Below are 6472 nucleotides of genomic sequence, written 5' to 3'. Positions count from 1 at the left end.
GGTTGCAGCCATCATTGTTGTTTGGCGGGCCCGGGCTGGGGATTCGAACCCGCCACCTTAGGTGTACATGGCTGGCGCCTTAGCCGCTTGAGCCATAGGTGCCGAGCCCAAACTCTTGGTCTTAAGCAATCCTCTTGCCTCCGGCGTTAAATCTTAATTCATCTGGGTCACACTCCATAAACTTCTTGCAAACTCCTGTGCATCCTCTAATAAAGTCTCATCCCTAGTTTTCTCACGGTTAACTGGAAATAGTTTCCACCCATCTAATTCATTGAGATGCCCATCTATTAATGCAGTAAAATGAGGATCCACTTTTTCATCTATACTTGGTGCCTCAGCCTGGCCTTCCTGGGCTCTGATTTCTTGAGTAACTCGAGTAGCCCAGAGCTCTCCAGGTATCTGCTTTGTTCTTGAGGGCTCATTGATGCAGACTCTGGCAGGAATTTTTTCAAGGTTGGTTCAGATTCAAAGTGCATCTGTCTTTATTGTTCACAACATCGTGGATCACTCCATTTGTTCCACAGGTCTTGTTGATTGTTTCCTTCATGAAATGCACTAATGACGTAACATCCTGTCCCTGAGATTTTAATTTTCCTCCTCCTCTCTTCTGAATACTTCATACTTTTCTGTAATAGGGAAGAGAAGCAGCACAGGACAGACTGGTCTTGGTGCTGTGCCGAGGAGTTCAGGACCATTCCACATACATCAGCAAATTGCCAGTTAGCGGGTAAACCTAGTTGTTTGAAAAACCTGTTGGTGACTTCAGGATTGGCCTCTGGAGGCAGCCAGCATTGACCTTGCGTGGCCACTCTGCCCCGACCCTCTCCAGTGCTGACTCTTAACACTATATTTCTTTAGGAGGTTTGTAATTTTTTCAGAATAAATTAGATAGACATACATTATATTTAGTGAACCATTTTTATTTCTTAATCTTGAAAGATTCACGTCAGGTTCCCTCTACTCTTATCAAAAAGAAAAAAATCTTTTAGAAAAGAGGCATACACCATCTATTCATATATTACTCTTTAAATAACACCATCGATGTACGAAGTGTTAAGACTTTCAGGATGTCTTTAGGATATGTTCTCTATGACCGGATCATCTCATCTGCAGTTGTTGTTTATAGCAAGCAGACTGTTAGCGGCGCACCAACTTCCCAGGTAGCTCTTTCTTTTAATGAAAAGACACAGATGTTGAGGATGTATGTGAGGAGTTTAGGGGAAATAAATGATTCCGGAAATGTAGGAGTACAAAAAAGCAATATCGTTGAATTTTTTATATAGGATGCAATTTTAAAATATGTATTTGTTACTAAATTGATAAGCACACATTTAACTGCTGTACAATTCACAAAGAAACTACATTTCCAGTCTGTTCTCCCTTTGTTTATGCTCCACAAGAGAGTTCCTGTTCTTCTTCCTTCTTTCTACCTGTCTTTTTTTTTTTTTTTGAGACAGAGTTTCCCTCTGTCACCCTGGGCAGACTGCCATGGTGTCATTGTCATAGTTCACAGCAACCTCAAATTCTTGGGCTCAAGCTTTCCTCTTGCCTCAGCCTTCTGAGTAGCTGGGACTACAGGTGCCTACCACTATGCCCCAGCTAGCTTTTTTATTTTTAGTAGAAATAGGGTCTTGCTCTTACTCATGCTGGTCTCAAACTTGTGACCTCAAGCAATCCACCCACCTCGGCCTCCCAGAGTGCTAGGATTACAGGTGTGAGCCACCATGTCCGATTTTTCCACCTATTTTTTGATGCTTATTTCAGATGCTACATCTTCTTAGAGTTAGGTACGTCTGCGTGTGGTCCCTACTTCTGTCTCATCATTATTGTACAGCTTAGTTTCCTTGTCTTTACATTGGGCTTAATAATATTTACTTCATCGATCGATCGCTGTGAGGATGAAAGGGGATAATGTATGATAGTTCCGTGCCTGGGGAGTTTCTCAGTGCTCAGGAAATTTGAGATTGATAGTCATTATTTGCCCGTTTTTTTCCCTGACCAAGGAATTATTGCAACTTTTATGCAGTAACTACAGTATATTGAATATATAGGGTGTCCATAAAGTTTGTGTGCAGTTTACTGTGTTAAACTACTCTAAATTGCATGGGAACTTTATGTTCACCCTGCATGTCTTTTGTAGCACTTACTATGCTGTGTGCGTTTATTGATGTACACACCCAAATTCCCCATAAGTTTGTACGTTTTTAAGAAAGCAGAACCAATGCCACTTATTGTTTATATTCAGTGTCTGTCCTGTATTACATACTCAGTACTATTTCTTGAACAAATGGACACACTTGGGAGCTTGCAATTTGGGCATAATTTGGACCCATTATAAAGAGTTTCAGAAGCGATAACCAGATTTGAGCATGTCAAGAAGTGAATGAAAAGTTTTTGTTAATTTTTATCATTTCTGTTGTCTGAGTATAGCTCATCTGCCTGGCCGAGTGGTGCCAAAGCCCTGGTATTATGGAATACCTTTTGAACAATGAATGAAAAAATATTGCAAGAGAATACTGACCGAGTAGATTCCCTCTTATAGATGGGCTCTCAGGTTGGCTGAGAGTATGCTGTGGTTTTTGTTATTCTTGAGAACTCAGGGGACTTTCCTTATTAAAGAAAGTCCTCACCCAAGTCTGTGTTCAGCATTGGCATAGATGAAGAATTGCTTATATTTGCATAGTAGAACATCTTGCAATTTCTTTTAAACCAGAGCCTTAATCTTGTAGATTACATGCTTTGTATGGATGGCAAGTGTAATAGGAACCAGCATCTTCTTGGATCCGCAAGGGGGAGGGTTTTGCAGAGATAAACCCTTGAGAAATGAATAAGACTGGAATATCTCTCTGGGGAGCTGGGTAGGAGGAGAAAAACAGCTTTGCCAGAGGTCAGCAGGCTGTTAGACCTTATTAATGCAAATCGTTACAACTTTTTAAACTATATCATATTCATGTTGAGTCCTTTGAAAATTATTTTCTCAGTGGACTTTGGTTCATCCATATGGATTAACTGAATCCTCTAGGAGATTTTCTTCTGAAAAGGTTGGTACTTGCAGACTCCTGCATTGTTCTTAAGAATTTAAAATTGAATCATCACTCAAATCCTAGACCATTATTTGGGTTGCTGGTAGCATTTTTGCATTTCTCGGTAAACAGGGTTTGTACTCAGGCTGCACTGGGGTGCTGGATGAGTGTCAGCAGTCCTGTGAGACGTGACTGTGCTTGCAGAATTCCTTCTCCCGTAGTGCTCAGCTAAAAGGTAGGCGGCCTGATGGTCCAAACAAACGAAGACAAGTAAATAAATACATAAACAAAACTGACAGCAGAAACACCCGAAATCATATGGGCAGTGGAGATACCACCTTTTCTTACACTTTCTGTCACTTTCTTTCCTCCGTGATTTTCCTCATATTTTCCAGTTTTATTCTCTCATACTCTCTCATGGAGGTAGACTGGCACGTGTAGGATTTTACTGCCAAACTTACATATCCGCCGATTTAAGCACAAAAAGGAACCAGCGACCTGCTATTTATTATTCTCTGTGTAGAGCTGGAATGACTTCACATTTGAGCCTATATAGGTATAAAAAGGAAAAAGAATGTGGCTTCTTCAAAGCAGTTCTGATTTCTTACATCATTGTGTTTTGGGGTTTACTGGCAAAGGCTCAGAGTAGCGGAGTGTCTCTACATCCAGAGAAAGGCGTTTTCTCTGCAGTGTGCTTTTTCCCTTCCCAGTTTCTGTGACCACAGAGATGACCATGGTGGGGAAGGGAAGATACTTTCCCAGCCTTGTATCTCACGGTACACCTGGCATTTCTCAGCCTTTTCTCCACATTGGTCCTACGCTTGAGTCTTCATGTGCAGGAGGAAAGGGGCGGTGCAGAGGAGACAGGGTAGCACTCGGGCACCCCACCTGAGCACCTTCACTGCCCCCTTCCCTTTTTTTTTTGGCCAGCATGAGTCTTATTTTCATTTCATTCTCCTGTTCCCCACTGTATTGAATAGATGCTTAGAGTTTGGTGCTAACTAAATCAGGCTCCAGGAGTTGTGGTCCTGTGTCTAAATGAATGGCAGCATCACCTTTACCCCCTATCTGATGACAGCGTGGAATGAGCTACAGCGTGTACTGTTGTGTGTGAGGCACTGGGGAAGTACAGGAGTCCTGTGCGGTCCCTGCCCTGGAAAGGCTCACAACCCAGGGGTGGAGGCAGGAAGACAGAGGAACTGATGGCTGTGTGACGGTGGTGTGGTGGCCTGGGGCGTGAGCACTGAGCAGGGGGCAGTGTGTGCCACTTGTGGGAGCTGGAAGAAGTGTCTTTGTCTTGACTGAGGAGCGAGGGTGTGCCAGTTGTTTATGAAAAATTTTGAAGCAAGCAAAGAAAAAAAAGCTGTGTTGGCTTTGTCAGGAGCTAGTAAGAGAAGAGTGACAATATCTGAGAATATCCTGTAGTTGCAGGGCAGGGTCACTGCGGGGTGGGGAGGCGGAGCAGGTTAGGGTCACTGCAGGGTGGGGAGGTGGGGCTCCAGGAGTCAGGCTCTAGAAACCGTGCTTCTCTTGTTGGTCACTGAAATGCAGGACTGGGAAGAGATGATCCGCTTTGGAGTTTTTTTTTCTTTCTTTTTAAATGCTAACTTGGGAAGTAGGGTGTATGGTGGATGATGAGTGGGAATGAGGGAGGGGGAAGTGGCAGAGAGACTAGTAGGGAGGCTGTTTGAGCTCTCTATTAGCCAGGGCTAAAATTAGATGAGGGTTTCAAGCAAAGCAGTGGCCTTGAGTTCTTTCTGCAGCTTAGGGTTCTTTTCGCTTTTAAAAATAATATCTAAGTTGTTCTGTATGCTTCCTGGGTTTTAAAATTTTGTTTCTTGTTGTGAGTTGCCAAAAACAACGTGGTGGTCTGTTTCCCAGTCCATTGTGTAGTGGTCCTGCCGACCCCAGGCTCTCTCGGCAGCCCTTCCTCCCCAATTACCATCCAAGGGCCTTTGAATATTTTTCTGCTTTTCTGACTCTTTTCTGACCTCTGCTAGGTTGTGAGTTGTTGAAGGTACTATTTATGTCTGTCTATTCACTGTGATGTGCCTAGCTCCTAGCATAATGTCCAACAGATAGTGGATGCTCAATAGATATTTGCTGAGAGAATGAAAAGGTGAATTTGGAGTACCTGGAGGCCAAAAACATTTGTGCCCTGAAAGGGCACACTTTAAATAACAACTCAAGTTAGACCACGTAGAAGACTATATGAGTGTTTAGCTAGTTTTATAAGGTGCTAATTCACACCTGTTGTTTAAGATTTATTTATGCAAAGCAAGGAGCAGTTAGCAGCTGCCACTTATAATGGATATGGAGATTGAGGGTTCTTGGGTAACCAGTGTTCCACTTGAAATCTGAGAAGGAAGCCATTAACAATCAAAATAGAAAATTTCTTTGCACAGAAATACAGCTCATGGCTCCCGTAGACTTACAGAATTTGTTCAGATGTACTGAATGGCATTTCCTAATTCTTTTTTACACTTAGGTTTGGTCTCTGGGAACGTTTTAGTGGAACTTCCTGACTATAAAGCAGTGGTTTCCAATGGTTTCAAGTGTGAGGGTTCCTTTTAAATTTGCACCCCAGCCAACGTAGTAAATACCATTTATGCCCTTTATTGCCTGAGAGAACACCTCAGGATAATTCAGTAATAATTTATAATGCTTCCCTGACCCCCAGGTTTTTTTTTTCCAAATTATTGCAAATTTTAGTTAATGCGAAGAAGTTAGTCTTATAAAATGTTGGAACAGGCAAAAATGATCTTTAAAAATAAGCAACAACAATAAAATACAAGAAGACTGCAGGATAATAGGCATAAATACTCTTGAATTCCAGAATCAGTAGAAAATATACATAGAAAAGAAGCTGGTTGTCAGTGTCCCTCTCATTTTCATTTTTATTCTGTAAACTTCTACTACACACCTGCAACTGAGGAATAGTTTTTCATGATAGTATATATATATATATATATTTATTTTATTTTATTTTATTTTTTTTAAGAATTAAAAGTGGGAGCTCAGGGGTCCATTGCCCATTGTGGAATTCCAGCAACAGCCCAGAGTGTTTGCTCCACTCTGATTTTATTTTATTTATTATTATTATTTTTTTATTGTTGGGGATTCATTGAGGGTACAAGAAACCAGGTTTCACTGATTGCTTTGTTAGGTAAAGTCCCTCTTACAATAGTGTCTTGCCCCTGAAAGGTGTGGCACACACCAAGACCCCACCCCCCTTCCTCCTTCCCTCTCTCTGCTAATCCCTTCCCCACTCCTTCCTCCTTCCCCTCTCTGCTCACCTCCTCCCCATGTCATTAATTGTCCTTATATCAAAATTGAGTACATAGGATTCATGCTTCTCCATTCTTGTGATGCTTTACTAAGAATAATGTGTTCCACTTCCATCCAGGATAATACAAAGGCTGTAAAGTCTCCATTTTTTTTTTTTTAAT

General features: G+C 41.8%; 1 pseudogene; it reads right to left on the bottom strand.

Annotated features, from left to right (window-relative positions):
* Positions 1-121: 121 nt before the first annotated feature.
* LOC111727009 overlaps positions 122-6472 on the bottom strand; it is a 13122-nt pseudogene continuing 6771 nt past the window's right edge.

The sequence above is a fragment of the Otolemur garnettii genome, unplaced genomic scaffold (genome assembly GCF_000181295.1).
Source record: "Otolemur garnettii isolate 467f Iridium unplaced genomic scaffold, OtoGar3 scaffold00090, whole genome shotgun sequence".
NCBI lineage: Eukaryota > Metazoa > Chordata > Mammalia > Primates > Galagidae > Otolemur > Otolemur garnettii.
The sequence above is the reverse complement of the archived record's forward strand: the minus strand, read 5'-3'. Positions and strand labels throughout refer to the sequence as shown.